Raw genomic sequence first — 19,333 nt, forward strand, 5'->3', positions numbered from 1 at the left:
TATAAGCAAGCTGAAAGTCTATTGTCAATTTGTTTACAGTAAAAATAGGATTGTATCTGGTCAAACACAACTTTTACCAAAAGTTTGCTAAGGCTTAGTAAAGGTCTGATTGATCGGCTATTTGAGCCAGTAAATGGGGTTTTACTGTTCTTGGGTAGCGGAATTAATTTTGCTTCCCTCCAGGCCTGAGGGGCATACTTTCTAATAGGCTTAAATTAAAGATGTGGCAAATAGGAGTGGCAATATCATCTGCTATTATCCTCAGTAATATTCCATCTAAGTTGTCAGACCCCGGTGGCTTGTCATTGTTGATAGACAACAATAATTGTTTCACCTCTTCCACTCACTCACCACTCACTTTACGGATTTCAAAATTACAATGCTTGTCTTTCATAATTTGATCGGTTATACTTGGATGTGTAGTGTCAGCGTTTGTTGCTGGCATGTCATGCCTAAGTTTGCTAATCTTGCCACTGAAAAAATCATTAAAGTAATTGGCAAAATCAGTGGGTTTTGTGATGAATGAGCTCTCTGATTCAGCTGAGTTTACCTTTTTGCTCAAAATTTAATTTAAGGTAAATGTCTGAGTGTTGCAGTGTGCCCCCGACTATCAGTACAATTATTTTTTTAACTAGAAAATGGTGCCGTCTGGTTTGCTTAATATAAGGAATTAGAAATTATTTATACTTTTACTATTGATGCTTAAGTATATTTTAGCAATTACATTTACTTTTGATACCTAAGTATATTTAAAGCCAAATACTTAAAAAAATATATATTATATTCATTTTTTACCTATTTTTCTCCCCAATTGGTAGCTACAATCTTGTCCCATCTCTGCAACTCCCGTAAGGACTCAGGAGAGGCAAAGGTCGAGAGCCATGTGTCCTCTGAAACACTGTACAGCTGGCGATGAAGTCAGTGTGCATGCGCCCAGTCGCCACAAGGTTGCTAGAGCGAGATGCGACAAGGACATCTCAGCCGTTCAAATCCTCCCCTAATCCGGACGATGCTGGGCCAATTGTGCGCCTCCTGATGGGCCTCCTGGTCGCGGCCGGCTCCGACACAGCCCGGGATCAAACCTGCTTCTGTATTTACGTCTCTAGCACTGTGATGCAGTACCTTAGTCCGCTGCGCCACTCGGGAGGCCCCCTACTTTTAGACTTTTACTCAAGTAGTATTTTACTGGGTTACTTTTACGTGAGTCATTTTCTATTAAGGTATCTTTACTTTTACTCAAGTATGACAATTGGGTACTTTTTCCACCACTGGAAATCAATCAATTGAAATAAATTAATTAGGCCCTCATCTATGAATTTCACATGACTAGAAATACAGATATGCATCTGTTGGTCACAGCTACCTTTAAAAAAAAAAAAGTGGGGACGTTGATCAGAAAACCAGTCAGTATCTGGTGTGACCACCATTTGTCTAATGCAGCGCGACACATCTCTTTCGCATAAAGTTGATCAGGCTGTTGATTGTGGCTTGTGGAATGTTGTCCCACTCCTCTTCAATGGCTGTGCGAAGTTGCTGAATATTGGCAGGAACTGGAACACGTTGTCGATCCAGAGCATCCCAAACATGCTCAATGGGTGACATGTCTGGTGAGTATGCAGGCCAAGGAAGAACTGGGACATTTTCAGCGTCCATGAATTGTGTACAGATCCTTGCAATATGGGGTCGTGCATTATCATGCTGAAACATGAGGTGATGGCGCGGATGAATGGCACGACAATGGGCCTCAGGATCTCGTCATGGTATCTCTGTGAATTCAAATTGCCATCGATAAAATCCAATTGTGTTCATTGACAGTAGCTTATACCTGCCCATACCATAACCCCACCGCCACCTTGGGGCACTCGATGCCATACGCGTGGTCTGTGTCTGTGAGGACGGTTGGACATACTGCCAAATTCTCTAAAACAACATTGGAGGCGGCTTATGGTAGATAAATGAAAATGAAATTCTCTGGCAACAGCTCTTGTGGACATTGCTGGAGTCAGCATGCCAATTGCACACTCCCTCAAAACTTGAGACATCTGTGGCATTGTGTTGTTTGACAAAACTGCACATTTTAGAGTGTCTGTTTATTGTCCCCAGCACAAGGTGCACCTGTGTAAGACCATGCTGTTTAATCAGCTTCTTGATATGCCACACATTTCAGGTGGATGGATTATCTTGGCAAAGGAGAAATGCTCACTATAAACTTTTTTGGGGTGGACAATTTCTGGGATTTTTTATTTCAGCTCATGAACCATGGGACCAACACTTTACATGTTGCATTTATATTTTTGTTCAGTGTACATACATGTAAATGCAAATTCAGTTGATTCATGCTTTTGACTGAGTGAGAGCCCTTTTAACAAGGTAATTTGTCTGCTGGTCCTGCCCTCAGTAAACACTATAGAGACCTTGATCAAATGAAAACATGAAGGATTGTAGCCTGACACTGTTGTTACTAGCCAGACAGGCAGCTACTAGCCAGCTACAAATCCCCCCGTTCATACAGCAGCAGCTTGTGATTTGGTGAAGTCTCTGCAATGCTGCTAGTATTTTTCCCCAAGGCGAGATATCCCCTTAATGTGATCCGTTTAGTGGCAAATGAATAACCATAACACATCCATGGCAGACGGGTGTCCCATTGATCTGTCTGGAATCAGTCAGCCCCCTCTCCCCCTTTCCTCTCGGTCTACTGCTGCATCAGCCACTCTCCCCTATCGATACGCTCTTGCCCCTTGACCCCTGGGACAGATCAATGGTATTGATCGAGAAGGGCAAGGGCAGGGTCCGCTGACTGGCCCCACCAATCCCCCCGTCCGTCCGTCAGCTAGTGTGACAAGACATGATCGTCATTAATGTCCCGCTGGCTGGCTGGGCCCCCCTTCCCCCACACACGCATCCCTGTCCCCCCAGTTACCTGCTCGCCACTAATGGTGCTGTCTGTCTCCCTGCTTGTCTGCCTGTATGTCTGCCTGCCTGTATGTCTGCCTGTATGTCTGTCTGTATGCTAGGCGTCCTTTGTTTGGATACTTGTCTGATTGACACTCGCCTGCCGCTTTGTAAGACACCGTTATCTGAATTCAGGCTTATCGTTAAATGGGTGGACGTGGTGTAATAGCGTTTTGATAGTTTATATTGGTTCTCAAGTCATTGTGTGCACTGCCTTCCTGTTAGTTTTTTTTGTGTTCTTTGAGACTACAGTATTTCTGGGGTGTAAATCATAATACTTCTGTCATGACAACGTTCTCTTTTATGTTAGTAGTGCATCATAGAGGTTTGAGGAGATGTACTTACTCTACCTTCCTGATACTTACATTCCTTCTTCCTTTAGATTTTTACTGGAGACAAGGATCATTAATGTTTATGACATTGTACACATGTTCTGTTTCCACAAATACCACGACCAACTGTGGTATTCCAAGATTTGCTACACAGTCTAGCCTAGAGAAATGGAGAGGGTGGGAGTATAGAGGAGGAGAAGTGGGGGGAGGAGAGGAGGGTCAATGCGTGTCGTCTAGTCGTGTGCGTGTGTTGGGGGGGGGGGGGGTAGCTCTGCATTGATGGGAGTGTCTCAGGGATTGTGTGTGTGTGTGTGTGTGTGTGTGTGTGTGTGTGTGTGTGTGTGTGTGTGTGTGTGTGTGTGTGTGTGTGTGTGTGTGTGTGTGTGTGTGTGTGTGTGTGTGTGTGTGTGTGTGTGTGTGTGTGTGTGTGTGTGTGTGTGTGTGTGTGTGTGCGATGGGGTGTGTGTGTGTGGCGGGGCGGTGGTAGCTCCAGACATTGCAGTGACACTGCTGTAATGGAGCTGATTGATCACCAGTCCTGTTGTACAGACTGCCGCCTCCTCTCCTTTTCCTCTCTCCCTCGCTCCCACCTCCCCTCTCTCATACACAATAACTAGGAATGGGGGTTTGAAATAATTTTACTATTCTGAATAGTATCATGAATTTTGGTAGGATATTCAGATATTAGAAATACATGTGTTTATTTATTTTTTTACTTACATTTTTAACCTGAGCACTGCTGCACGAGGTACAGACTGGCACTTTATTGTTACAGCTGCAGAACGGGCCGAGAGAGATGGGAGCGAGCAGACTATAGCTAGCTAGGCTAATTGACGCCACATGCTGCGCATTCCCCCCAACCCAATTCAGATAAAACTACAGCCTACCTGTTTGTTGCTCTTTGTTGCCTACTCCTTCAAATTTCAAGAGGAAGATAATGTAATAATACAATATTTTTTTTAAACTGTTGGCGTTCTAGGTCTTGATGTTGTTTTGAGCTAAAATACACATTTCTGTGTGTGGACCGCCAGAGTGATTTATCTGAAGGATCTCTGCATTGCAGCAAAGCCGAGACTTGGGGGTTTCGCAGTGTGAATTCAGGGCTCCAGGCATAAGTTACATAAGCGGTCGCCGACAAAAATATATCAATACAATTTGAAACTCTTACTGTTGAGAGTTATAATAGTATAATACACAAGGTGCAATTTCAAAATTTGGTTGTGCATCAGCAGTTTTTATATTGTTATATGTCACTCACTGACAGTCACTTAATTAGCCATGTCAGCTAACAATGTTTAGATTGGTAAGTTAGTCTAGCCAGTTATCTAGTCATCATGGCCAAATACCGACAAGGCACATAGGGCACGTGCCCAGTGGCCCTGACCTCCAGGGGGCCCACATTGATTTTGTTAGTCACTCTCACTCAGGTATCATCAACATGGCATAAGTCATAGTGTGTCTACAAAATGTGTAGAATTGTAAGGTGCAGGGAGCTTTAAAACTGAAAAAAAATCTCTCCACCCGATGGCAAAATGAGTAGAATTTCAGGAAATTTGCTTTAAAACAGCTAAAATTTATCTCTGCCCCATGCTAAAATAAGTAGAATTGTACTTTTGTGTTATAAAATTGCAACATATTCTTTCTTCCCCATGGCAAAATGTGTAGAATTGCAGGAGAAAAACGTTTACATTTTCCTCTCCAAGAGGGGGGCCACTAAAAATGTTTGCCCTCTTGGTGGGGAGGCCCCCCATCCAAATCTCGCTTAGGGCCCCTGAAAAGGCTAGCACATAATCAATCAATGATAACAATTTGCAGTCCCCCTTCTCTGTCGCACGGGGTCGCGACCCTAATCCATCTGGGGTGTTGAGGGTGATAGGTCAGGGGCTCTGAGATTAGGACAAGCCGTCAAGGTCAGATCTAACTCAGATAGAGAAAAAATAACCCATCGTCTGTTTTCTTTGTTTTGCTCTGTCTTATGACTTAGTTCCATTTGCTGTGCCTCATAACAACACTTTAGTGTTCATTGTATTCTACCAAGCGATGACAGACTGTATTTAAATAACCTCAACTTAAATAAAGGTCATTTCATTCATCATCTTATCCTCAAATGTGTAAGATGAGTAAGGTCTGTGGTATTTATTCTACCTTGGGATGAGGAGGATAGTGAATCTCGAAGGCTGTGTATAGCAGGGGCTGGACATAAAGAAGTAGTCAGCCTATGTGAGACTATACAGTATGTCTTTAACTGATGGGATGGTTTTGCTAAAGGTCCTGCTTTGTTAACTGCAGTGCTGTAGTGTGGATGTTGTATGAAATCTTAAGGGGATAGATAGACGTGCTGCTAGAAAGAGAGAAACTAGATAGAATACTTCAGGTTAGGTTTAGCCACTTCACTCCGAAACCTGTCCAAGCAGAAAATCTCACAAACAGCCCTGCCCTGTGATTTCTCTGTCATTTAGCACTTTTAAGCTGTTATGCTATTCTTTGTCTGGTCTGGTGAAATACAGTGCTGTTGAACTGCGTCGTCTGTCTGTGTGCACGCTTCAATGCTTCGGTCACAATATTGTGAAAGTGTCAGTGTTTTTGATTGTGTCTGTGTTCAGTGTTGGTGTATGTGTCATTCTGTTTGCACTCTGCCTTTCTATGCCTATATGTTGTGTGTAGGGGGCTTGTGACAGTGTCTGTCTCTGGTATGTTATTTGTGTCAGTTTGCTTGTTGTTTATGTTTTGTCTACGACTGTGTCTGTGTTGTGTGTCAACATGTCTGTGTTGGATATGTACTCTGAGTTGTGTGTCAACATGTCTGTGTTGGATATGTACTCTGAGTTGTGTGTCAACATGTCTGTGTTGGATATGTACTCTGAGTTGTGTGTCAGTATGTTTGTGTCTCTAGTGTAACAGCATGAGCCACTACAGGGCGTCCTCCTCCTTGACCAACCCACCAGGCGGCTGGCGGGTTGCAGTGTGTTCGTGCTCCTTAGGAAAGAGAAGGAATTGATCAGCAGAATGGGTGGAACGTGTGCGTCGGCAGAGGCTGTATGGAGGGAGTGAGATAGAGGGAGGGCTGTCGCTGCAGACTCCCATTGCCGTAGTGTAGTACCACACTCTAGGCGAGTGAACAGCCACAGACAGGAGTCACAGACAGCCAGATGAGCAGACAGGTAGAGACCTGGGGATGGGGAGAAGAGGAGGGGTGATGGGAATAGGAGTTGGCCAGTGTTTTGGGAGACAAAATGTTTTGGCATCACCGTTTTCTCCCGATGGCCCTGTTGTCAATGTGGTGTTAGTCTTGGACCTGCGTGGAAAAAAACAGGATAGATAACAGTGTCACGATGCGGCTGAGATCCTGGAGCCTAAGACGGAGGTGGGGGGTGATGAGATGGAGCTGATGATGCAAGCGGTGAGGGAGGGGGAGGAGAGGCGTCCCACCTCACTGACCTGCGTCTGGCTCAGCCACCGTGGTCTCAGCGTCTCCCTTTCTGCTTTTCTTTTCCTTTGCTTTTCTTATGCCTGCTGTTTTTTTTATTATCCTTTTCTTCCTCATCCTCCACTCAAAGATGGATGACAAAGGCAGTCGGCACAGAGACGGAGGATTGTGCGAGGCAACAAAGACAGCACTTGCGTTTCCGGAAGCTTCCGCTTTGCTGTGTGTTCCCCTGAGTGAGGCATCTATCGATCTAATTATTAGTGGGAGGAGTTATGGGGGTATAGTGTACAAATTACATTTGGTTGCAATGTGGTGCGTTTGCAGTTTGCTTTCTGTCATGAAAATGATGATTGTGTGTCTCTGGTTACCACAGCCTGTGACTACTCTGTGTGTGTCTGAACTCTGTCTGTGATGAGAGGACTGAATGTGGCTTCTCTCGCTTGGCACTGTGGCGGTGACAACTTATTTCTGTACCTTGCCGAGCTCGCCACCATGGCAGTGGGTGCAAGGGGGGGGACGGTTAACATTAGAGAAAGCAGTTTGGGGGGGGGGGGGGGGGGGTACGCGTTGCTGTCTGGAGCAGGGAGTGGGAGGGAAGCACTGTGAAAGCTCTGCACGGAACAACTTTATTTCAAAAAAAAAATCCCTGATTAGTATCGGTTTTTACCTGCCACTTCCGCAAAGCGGGTCAGCCAAGAGTGGTGGTGTCGTGTAAAGATATATTTTCTTATTATTTCATTTCTGACTGAGGTTATCCACAGAGGGTGGGGGGGGGGGGTCTCTGGTCCCCCCAGTGGTGGAACACCTCAGACTGAGGTTGTCAGGCAGCTCTCCTCCCTGGCGGTGGTGTGGTGGTCAGCAGCGGTTAGTGCATGCAAGGTTTCGGAAGGGTACTGTGCAGTGGCCAGCACTGGGTCCAGCCATCCCGAGAGGGAGATGTAGACTGATGATCTGCCTGTATGTCGACACTCAGAGGACAAAGAGGCGAGATGGCTGCCTGGCTAGGGGGGCTTTCGTCTGCCAGCACAAAGGCTAGTTAGCACAGGGCACAGCATAGCAGGGAATGCTGGCTCGTCTGTCTATGGCTAGGTCTGGCTTCTGCGCCGCGACAGGGGAAATTAAGGTCTGACCATCTCCAGCAAGCCTTATTCCTCTTTTTTGCCCTCTTCGTTTTCTCTCATGTCATTATTCTTTGTCTCTGCCATTATTGTCTTGTTGTGCTATGGTGTTACCGTTTACTGTGTTTGTGGCGTGTATTCTGGTAGGTCTATGTCTATGCCCATCTTTGTGTGCTGAGCCATCAGCTCATCTCTAACTCCAGCTCTCTGAATTGAAGGGATAACTATCCGCAGTGAAGGAGGGGAAAAGGGGGACATTTTTTCTCCTGCTTCGTCCACAGAGGACGACTGTTGTTTGACAGAGCCAGTCGGCACATTACCCAAGCGGTCAGACTGGACCGGACACTGGGCAGACAGACACGCGGAGGTGGTTTTGGGTCAGGATGGAGAGGGTAGGCACCTAGGGGTGGTGGTAGTGAGAGATAGAGTACGACCGAGAGGGGTGCCATGCTGCTCACCCCCACGTCCGGCCGACTGGTTGACTGACTGAATGTGTGCGGCTCCTCAGTGCCGGAACCCTGTTGTACTTCTCCTGCTCCCTGAGACCCTAACTTGTGAGCTCTCTCTATGAAAAATCACGGGTTAGGCTCTTGGGACGCGGGCGGAGGGCACAAGCGACTACAGTGGCAACCCAATGTGCCTGCCAAGGGTGGAGTCGGGACGGAACAGCTGCTGACATCAATGTTACACGCATCAGGATGTATGGGGAAAGGGAGGAATGGGAAGACAGGGGGAGATAGAGGGGATGAGGAAGGGGGACCGAAAGAGAGTATTGTTGGTAGTGGAATGAAAACGTGTAGTTGTTTTTGGATGGACTTTACTATCGAGTTATCCCTCACTCACATCCCTGTGTTCAATGTATGATCATCCATACATGGCAAAGAATAGAGGTAGATATTATACTATGCATACCTGTGTGGCTTAGCAAATGTAAAGACAATGGTTGATAACAAAGGTGTGTTTTGTCCATAGCGTCGAGGAATCATCAAGGCCAACATATGTCACCACAGTAATGTAATTCAACACAATGCCCGTCGGTCGATCCATTCTATCACGGTACTCGGCCAAGATGTCGCATTGAACTGGTTTTCTCCATCTTGCTTGTGTGAATAACAGTCAAACTGCTATGGACAAACATGTACCTCCATGAAGCGCACGTTTGGGATTTGCTTTTCCATGTATGTTTCCATATGAAATTGTTGGCGTAAATGTAAGATCCAAAATGTCTTCAAGCCACCACACCCCATACTCGACTAGCAAACCAACTAGATGGCATGACAAAGTCAATATTTTTTGATCAGCATCAAATCAGATACACATTGCATCTACAGTACCTACTTTATTTATTCACACCAATGTTGCTTGGGCCAGTTTGAAACTTGGTATTTTACTGTTACACTACCCTGCTTCAAATATGGTGGTATCATACAGCAGGCACACCTCATATCAAATCATTCAATACAGCAGGCACACCTCATATCAAATCATTCAATACAGCAGGCACACCTCATATCAAATCATTCAATACAGCAGGCACACCTCATATCAAATCATTCAATACAGCAGGCACACCTCATATCAAATCATTCAATACAGCAGGCACACCTCATATCAAATCATTCAATACAGCAGGCACACCTCATATCAAATCATTCAATACAGCAGGCACACCTCATATCAAATCATTCAATACAGCAGGCACACCTCATCAAATCATTCAATACAGCAGGCACACCTCATATCAAATCATTCAATACAGCAGGCACACCTCATATCAAATCATTCAATACAGCAGGCACACCTCATATCAAATCATTCAATACAGCAGGCACACCTCATATCAAATCATTCAATACAGCAGGCACACCTCATATCAAATCATTCAATACAGCAGGCACACCTCATATCAAATCATTCAATACAGCGTGTGTGTGTGTGTGTGTGTGTGTGTGTGTGTGTGTGTGTGTGTGTGTGTGTGTGTGTGTGTGTGTGTGTGTGTGTGTGTGTATGTATATATATATATATATCTTAAAGTTAATATTTCAATGATGTATGAAAGAATCTGAAAGCATACTTTAATTTCAGCATCCCTATAACTGCTTTATGGTTTAAATCTAAATGGATGCAAAAAACTTCCCCTGAAGACACAATTATATTTTAATGACCTCAACCCAGCAAATCTGAAGTTAGGAATAACAATTACTCTTCTGTTGCAAACATTTGTTTTCATTAATTACTCTACTATATTTGCACTGTAAATGATACACTATATGGAATTATAGTACATATTTGTTGGGCACAGAATTTTTTTTTACCTATGTAAATAGTTTTCCATATGGTTTTCCAAATTGGTTCTATTTATTTCCATACATTTTACATAGAGATCTACAAGATGTGTGGAAACTAGGTGATGTTCAAGCAGTTTAATATGTGGTGCTTAAATATTTGTCATGTTTCAAACATGTGTAAATGCTTCTTAAAAACCTTATATAATCTCAAATGATCAACTTCAATATAATAAAGTCCAGGCCCCAAGTTTCTCTGAAATCCATCTTAATTCAGGGAGTCTGAGAAGATTTCAGATAGGATGTAAAATGGGAACACATGATTTGTTGTTATACAAAATCAATCTGAACTTTTGACCAAGACAATACCATTACAAACCCATACAAATTCACCATGATCTGACTGTTAGAAATTCACCATCACAGCCTCATTTTTAAACTTTCTGCTTTTCCCAAGGCAGCTAGCTTTTTTGTAAAAAAAAACGAATTTCTGCTCAATGACCCACATTAGAAATGCAGTTTCAAAACAATAGATTTTCTCTCTATGCCCCCCGCCCCCTCTCTGTCTTTCTCTTTTCTCTCTCTCTCTTACTAATTATGTTTTTTCCTATCTATTCCCCATTTGGTGTTCATAGTGAACAATGCCGATGCCAACTAATCAGTCTGTGTCTGTGCCACAGAGCCCCCCAGCACTAGCTGAAAGAGTGAGTGCCATGCCCCAATGAATACCAAGCAGCCAGGCACGGTGCGGCGAGCTCCTAGCAGTCAGACACGGCGCAGCGAGTGTAGAGCTGGTGCCCACAAAACAGCCAGACAGTTTTATTAGGATGTGTCTGACACGCAGCAAAGTCTGGCAGTCAGGGAGGCAGCTAGCGCTCGCAGGAAGCCCACTGATAAAATGGTCAATGCATCAATGCATTTCGCTACTCTCGCAATAACATCTGCTAACCATGTGTATGTGACCAATAAAATTTGATTTGATTTGATGCAGTGCTAGACTGCTAGCTCCGCTAAAACGAACAAAGCAGGCAGGCTGCTCTGCTCAGCCCATATCGTCATCTGAAGGAAGCAATAAATATTACATTCACATCATCTCAGCAACCCTCGGGGCTTTAGCCTCTAACACTGTTCAATACGGAATAGCCTAGACAAACTATTTTACAATGAGAAACTGGTCCAAATTATATGGATTTATTTTGTATTGAAATGCAGTAAAGTAGCCTGAGTCTGAAGGGAAAATACTACAATATGGAGAGAATCCCGAAATAGTGTAAAAGAGAATTCTGGATATTACTTTTGTGAATTATAACTTTGGTTCTCTTCTTCCTGTGTTGAGTGGATTCTACAACATGAGAGGAGGAATAGACAGACACATTGCAATAAATGAATAGCTCAAACATGTCAGATTTCGGGGGTGTAGTGTAAAATCCATGTAAATTGAGAGGCAATTCACAATTCAAACAATTAACTCTCCCTCCCTCTTCTAAAGTGTGTGTTGATATGGTAAAGGTTGATGAACTCTGATAGAAAACTGTTTGTATAGTCTGCAGAAAGAAAATGAACAAAGATAACAAGGAAAAACAGTGCCTACCAATAAAAAAACAAAGACTAATCTTGTGGAACTTTATTTGTATTATTACAAATCGGCAACGAATCATCCAATTGTTTTCTCATATTTATTTCAATCATTTATGCCAAAAATTGCGATATCCTAATTCATTCATTTCAAACAAAGACCGACAAGGTACAGTAGGACAGATGCTATTACTATGATCTGCCTCTTGTCTGAAGCTGGTTTTGACTTTATATCATGAGATTATATCTTGAACCACTGTGGAGGTGGGTCCTCAGGTTAAAGACATAGTAAGAGATAAACATACTGTCTTGTCATTTCCCGCATTGATCATCAGCAACAGTAGTTCTATATTTCATTATTACGTCATGTATCAAAAGCCCCTCTTGCCATTTTGCCATATAGAGTAATTAAACCATATTACATTTTGGCTATATGGATTGTAATTGGATGTATTAGAAGAAAAATATTTGTGCATTCAGTGTGACATTTTATACAGCATTCAGACTCTGTAGCTCAGAAAAAATGTGCTTGATTGATACTGCAACCAGCTGTGGATTAATCCAGGCTCCAGATGATTCTAGATTAAAGTCCATTCGCCAACGGACCCGGGGTGTGTAAAGACTGGCATCCGCACGCCCGCCAGATGGGCCGGACCATCATTTAATGGTGGCGGGCTGGTTGAAATTGACAAAATCATAAAAATATATGCAATGCCTTGAGAAAGTATTCACACCCCTTGACTTATTCCACATTTTGTTGTGTTACAGCCTGAATTCAACATTTATGAAATAAACTACACACAATTCCCCAAAATGACAAAGTGAAAACATGTTTTTAGAAATGTTTGCCTTATTTATTGAAAATGAAATTATTCACACCATTGAGTCAATACATGTTAGAACCACCTTTGGCGGCGATTACAGCTGTGAGTCTTTCTGGGTACGTCTCTAAGAGCTTTGCAAACATGGATTGTACAATATTTCTTTATTCTTTTCAAAATTCTTCAAGCCTTGTCAAATTGGTTGTTGATCATTGCTAGACAACAATTTTCAAGTTTTGCTATATATTTTCAAAGCAGATTTATGTCAAAACTGTAACTCGGCCACTCAGGAACATTCACTGTCTTCTTGGCAAGCAACTCCAATGTAGATTTTGCCTTGTGTTTTAGGTTATTGTCCTGCTGAAAGGGGAATTCACCTCCCAGTGTCTGGTGGAAAGCAGACTGAACCAGATTTTCCTCTAGGATTTTGCCTGTGCCATTCTCTTTATTTTGTATCCTGAAAAACTCCCCTGTCCTTAATGACTACAAGCATACCCATAACATGATGCAGCCACAACTATGCTTGACAATATGGAGAGGGGTACTCAGTAGTGTGTTGTATTGGATTTGCCCCAAACATAACACTTTGTATTCACAACAAAAAGTTAATTTTTTGCAGCATTACTTTAGTGCCTTGTTGCAAACAGGATGCATGTTGTGGAATATTTTTTTTATTCTGTACAGGCTTCCTTCTTTTCACTCAGTTAGGTTAGTATTGTGGAGTATTTTGGAGTAACTACAAAGTTATTGATCCATCCTCAGTTTTCTCCTATCACAGCCATTCAACTCTGTTTTAAAGTCACAATTGGCATGGTGAAATTCTTGAATGGTTTCCTTCCTCTCTGGCAACTGAGTTAGGAAAGACTCCTGTATCTTCGTAGTGACTGGATGTATTGATACATCAGCCAAAGTGTAATTAATAACTTCACCATGCACAAAGGGATATTCAATGTTTTTTTTTACCCATCTACCTATAGGTGACCTTCTTTGCGAGGCATTGGAAAACCTCCCTGGTCTTTGTGGTTGAATCTGTGTTTGAAATTCACTGCTCAACTGAGGGACCTTACAGATAATTGCATGTGTTGGGTACAGAGATGTTAAACAAAAATCATGTTCAACACTTATTGCACACAGAGTGAGTCCATGCAACTTGTTAAACACATTCTTTACTCCTGAATTTATTTAAGATTACCATAAAAAAGGGGTTGAATACTTATTGACTCAACACATTTCAGCTTTTATTTTTCTATTAATTTGTACAAAATAAAAAATAAAAAAACATAATTCCACTTTGACATTATGGGGTATTGTGTGTCTGCCAGTGTCAAAAAATATAAATGTATCCATTTTAAATCCAGGCTGTAAGACAAAATGTGGGGAAAAAGTCAAGTGGTGTGAATACTTTCTGAAGGGACTGTTTTTTAAAATGACTTTTGCGCTCTTTATCTGTTTTCCTAATGATCTATTTTGATGCATTTGGTTGACCAGTGGGCAACGGCCAACCCGGTTTTCTGATTGGCTCAGTTGAGGTGGCGCAAATTCACATTCAAAGTCAAACGCTCATCATTAATGAGTGAGACCCACTCTGACTCTGTCAGAGAAAGGCACACTGACACAGATCATGCCTACTACTGAGATGGTTTGAGATGAGTTGGACCGCAGAGTGAAGGAATAGCAGCCAACAAGTGCTCAGCTTATGTTTGTGTGGGTTTTGATGTCATCACTATTATTCTACAATGTAGAAAATAGTAAAAAATAAAGAAAAACTCTTGAATGACTAGGTGTGTCCAAACTTTTGACTGGTACTGTATACATTTAATTTTATTTATCATTTCTACTAATTCTACTAAAAAAAAAATTATCTGCGTTGTTGGGAAAGGCCCTTAAGTAAGCATTTCACTGTTAGTCTGCAGCGTTTGTTTATGAAATGACAAATACATTTGTTGAGATTTTCAAATTGCATAGGCAGGACTTTCCAGCCTTCAGTGGCTATCTCCCTCTTATTATATTCGCTGAAAGGCCTGTCACTTCTTGATGTAAATCTATTCGCAGCCACTTAAACTTCTCCCGGCATCATTCTTTGAAAAAACACAGAAGGTTGTATTTTGAATTCAATAGAAGAAAACAGAGGGCGGGAGAGACTGCCAGTTCCTTAACTTAAGTTCCTTAACTTCAATCTAAGTAGCATAATAAAAGAATCCCCATCAAACCTCGTTAATTTAAGCTAGGGATATCAGGGCTGCGTCTCAATCAACCACATTCGCTTATGTCAGCTTTCCACATCTGCGGTGGAAGGTGGCCGAGCTACAGTTGTATTTGTCAGACCTCGAGACATCCCGAAAATCGGTATTTTCACGAAAATGTCTGTAGCATCCGAATGGTTAGGCCTACAAACTATTATGACCACTCTATGGAACACGATGGTGTTCTCCGTTTCCCTGTACGACCCCCACAAGTGTCAGGTAACTCGTCTGAAGGAAACCCATACAAACAAATTGAAATATGGAGGTAGTTTTGTGTAATCTAAAATAAGGGGTTAAATATGTGTCAAAAAAAAAAAAAATATATATATATATACGGCATATCCTAGATATAGGAAAGACACTTCAAAAACGTATTCCTTATTATTTATATTTTGACTGTCTTTTTTTCAATTTATGAATGCGTTATTCAGTGTGTTTCTATGGGCTATTGTAGTAAAGGCCAAATTTAATATTTAATCAAATAATGTTTTTATTTATTATTTTTATAGCTAAAAGGGTCCTAAATTCTAAATCAAATAGCTAGATGATCCATCATATGACCATCTTAAAACAATTCCGTATGTTAGCTTTGTACTTTGTAAATGTTTTGAGTGACCAGTGTAATTTCTCCCAAAAAGATGAGCATGCCATTGGACATTCCTGATGCACCTGGTAAAAAGAACAAGCACACAACATAAGATGTTTCTGGAAATATATATACATGTGTGAATAACTAGCTTACTAACATTTACCAATGTGGTAGTAAAGGTTAATAAATGGTGAGCAAATGGTTTGTAAAATGCCTTAGAAATACCTTATAAATGAGTTTATTATGGACACTTAAAATAGAGTGTTAACCTAGGATGTTGCTGGGCCCAGGGTCTTCTGGTCCCAGTGATGCTCGTCTTAGAACATTGTATTTGTCTTAAACATGAGCTGGTTAAAAAAGGAGGACCATGTTTCATGGGTCACTGGTACAGTAAAAGTTGAGATGCTGTACTATAGTTACCTATGTTATGTGTCAGTAGCATTACTGCCTTTGTGTGTAACAGTCACGGTGATGTGGGCTGGTGTGGCTGAAATGCCAGGGCAGATTTTTTGTCCAAGTCCGTGTGTGTGTGTGTGTGTGTGTGTGTGTGATGCTCAGCGCTTCCCATTTGTGTGTGATAAAATGTAATAAGGGCAGATTAAAGCCCGGCTCGCACATTTCAAATGGACAGAGTTGACACAGAAATTTGATGGATTTAAAGGGATTTTTTAATTTGTTTTCTACCGTTGATTGTCAGGCATTGTTGTGCCTTGTGCGTTGCAGCTCAGCAGATCTCTTATCTCAGGTAGATGGGGGAGCAGCAGGTGTGTGAGAGATCGTGGGGGGGGGGGGGGGGGGGGGTGACTATGTCTGTGTTTCCAGACACTGCGGCAGGAGGCCAGACAGTCACCTGAAAACACACAAATTAAAACTTTCGTTCCCCGAAAAGCCATCCAAATTCAAATGTCATTTTATATTTTAATCTAATTTAGGGGAATGTAGTGCTCTCCTGCCTCCCAGACGTTTCACATTTTGGTTTTAACACTTAACTGGCACAACGTGATTCAATTATTCAACTAATCATTAATCCTTTGACTAATTGAATCAGGTGTGCCAGTTTAGGGTTAAAACAAAAAATAAGGAGATGGTTCGGAAACCCTGATTTAGACAATATACGTGCAGCACTTTACACCAGTGTTTCCCATACTCACACCTCGGACCTCCAAGAGGTGCACATATTGGGATTTTCCCTAGCACTACACAGATTATTCAAATAACTCAATATCAAGCTTTGGTTATTTGAATCAGCTGTGTAGTGCTAGGGAAAATCCCAATATGTGTACCTCTTGGAGGTCAAAAAACAAAATGTGCACCCGGGGGGGACCCAGGACCGAGTTTAGGAAACTCTGCTTTAGACAATACAACCACGGCACCAAAATATACAGGGCCAAGTTTTCCCTTTTATGCTCAGGGCAGCAATGCCCAGGGATACACTTCACTGCAGTAAGTTGAACAGTGGAAGGGCAGTATCTCCCTCTTCCTGACCTGAGACATCGTTTCAACCATAGGTATGGGGATGGAGTATAGAGACACTGATGTATGTGCATGACCATTAGCATGTCCACTGGTATGCACTTTGTGTGTGCCTAAGTATGTGTGTGTGTTTGTATGTGTACTGCATGTGTGAGTGCATGTCTATCTGCGTGTCATGTGCATTCTATCTGTGTACGTGCATTCTAACGGCCCATGATGGTGTTCTAGCTGAGTACTACTCCCTCCCTCTTCCACCCCCTCTCCATTCCCCCGTTCCTCCCTCCCTCCCTCCTCCCTACATCCACGGTTACCTCCCGTCTCACTCTGATCTGCAAATCACTTATTCGTAGTCGTTGCCACGGAAACGTGGTATCTTGCTGCCAGCTTGCTGGAGTTATTGAACCGCAACTGCCTGGGATAATTAGGATCTGTCTTGCAGGTTGGGTTTCAACTGGCTGGGACTTGAATGTGACCTACAGCTGGCCTGGCTGTGTCGCCACAGGCAAATGCTTTTAACCCATTGGTTGGTTGGCCAACAGCTACTTGGACCAATTAATGAATGTATCTTTTACCTGGCAAGGACATGCCCAGTCAGAGACTGTAGACCTAGTCACAGAGACTGCACACAGACCTGCACAAACACATTTACACACACACTCAAATACTGCATACTGGCTCCCTTGTGTCACTGCTGAAAGCGATCATGACAGAGGAAATTCTTTGTGTGTCCTCGAGTGCACTGCACTGCCCAACCAATGCATAGGTGGTCACATGGACCCAATCTGTGTAGTCATATTTCACACTGAGTGGTTATGATGTGAATTACTATGCCTGGATGTTTGTGTGACTCAGATATATGCATTCCCAGAATGGTCCTGTAATGTTTCTCCTCTAATCATTGTTAACATGATTAACATCCTTTTCCCCTTGTACTTTTTATGCTCTCACTAATTACCCCCCCCCCCCCCACCCACCCCTTCTCTCTATGTGTCTGCTCACTCACAGGTAAGACCAAATCACAGTCACTGTAACACTGGGGTCTGCCATTTGCCATCTCCAAATCTGTTACATTTGGAGAAATGAATCTCTGTGTTTTCATTTAAGTTTTTCCTGTTTTGGTACACATGGCGTATTGGCTCGCCATGAGTCAGTAGAAATGTCAGGCGTGCTGGCTGCTTTTCTAACTGACAGACAGATAGCCTGGAGCTGGGTAATTAGCCAGAGTCGTTTGGGGCTAGCTGGTAGCACTGCTCTGCAGATCTAGATTCCCACTGTGCAGAGGGAGACACCATACAACCTTTCAGTCTGTCCTGTCCCACTGTAGTCACTTAAAACACTGGTGTATGTCCCTCCCCCTTTATGTCTCTCTCCCTCTTTCTATTTTTTCTTGTTTCTCTTTTTCCATCTGCCTCTATTTCCCTCTCACTCTCTTTCTCTCTCTGCCTCCCTCTCTCTTTCCCCAGACCGAAGAGGAGGAGGTGGTAGCGGAGGTGTAGGGGAGGGGGTGGCAGAAGGGAGGCTGTTCCTCAGACGGCACAGAGCGCTCTCTTCTCGTCTCCCCACATCATTGGTATGCAGTGACTGTTCCCCAGGCGACAGGGCCACTGGGTTGGGGCTAAACTGACTGCAGGAGAGTCAGGTCTACAAAGTAAATGAGAGGAGAGCAAGATAGCAGGTAAGGGTAATGAGAACAGGCAGAGAGAGGGAGGGAGGAGGACAAGAGAAAGGCGGAAGGGAAGCTAGATGTCCCAAGGGGCTTTGGGGGTGAGGCACCGCCTGACCCCTCACACTCCGTTCACTGTCCAGGCCCACACACATACACACACACATATTAATGCTTAAACTCCCGACCAGATACATTATGTTCAAGTGCACATCATGTATCCAAAAAACAACATATCAGTTAGGCTAACGATTTTTTTTGCAAGAGCTTTTATGACTATATAGTGATAATGTAATGTTTCTTGAGATGTGTGCATATGATTTCCTCAAATATTTGTATTTTATTATGTTATTCCATAAAACATGAATCTTTAAACAGTATATTTGAATATATTTGTAAAGAAAGCAAATGATGGAATGCAAATAGTGCAAAATGTCATTACAAATAAAAAGAAAGTGTGAAAATAAACGGATGAATATTACACATCTGTCTTTTATTTCTAGGGATCCCTACAACCTACAGGATAAGTTAAACCCAGGTGATATATAAGAAACCCCACATAGTGTTGTAACAATTTGATTTCCACTTCTCTAGTAAAGTTTTTATTCCCTGCTCATGAATTGGTTGAGTAGGCATTGGTTGGTGGAGGTGAATTAGCAACAAATATCCTAGGTTCACTGTGTGTATATATATATATATATATATATATATATATATATATATATATATATATATATATATATATATATATATATATCTCATAGCCAGACTGTGCTTGGGGAGCACTGGGGCCACACTGCATATATCATCCATCATTGGCCCAGGGGCTGCTGGTAAGGCAGCAGACAGCTCCTC

At 42.6% G+C, this 19,333-nt stretch overlaps 1 long non-coding RNA gene across 1 annotated transcript in view; it reads left to right on the plus strand.

The window, feature by feature from the left end:
* LOC109873258 (uncharacterized) overlaps positions 1-18,959 on the plus strand; it is a 32,780-nt gene extending 13,821 nt beyond the window's left edge. The window contains exon 4 of the long non-coding RNA XR_004206004.1: positions 18,279-18,959. This is a non-coding gene — a long non-coding RNA (uncharacterized LOC109873258). The remainder of the gene's footprint in view (positions 1-18,278) is intronic.
* The last annotated feature ends 374 nt before the right edge of the window (positions 18,960-19,333 follow it).

The sequence above is a fragment of the Oncorhynchus kisutch genome, linkage group LG28, assembly GCF_002021735.2.
Source record: "Oncorhynchus kisutch isolate 150728-3 linkage group LG28, Okis_V2, whole genome shotgun sequence".
NCBI lineage: Eukaryota > Metazoa > Chordata > Actinopteri > Salmoniformes > Salmonidae > Oncorhynchus > Oncorhynchus kisutch.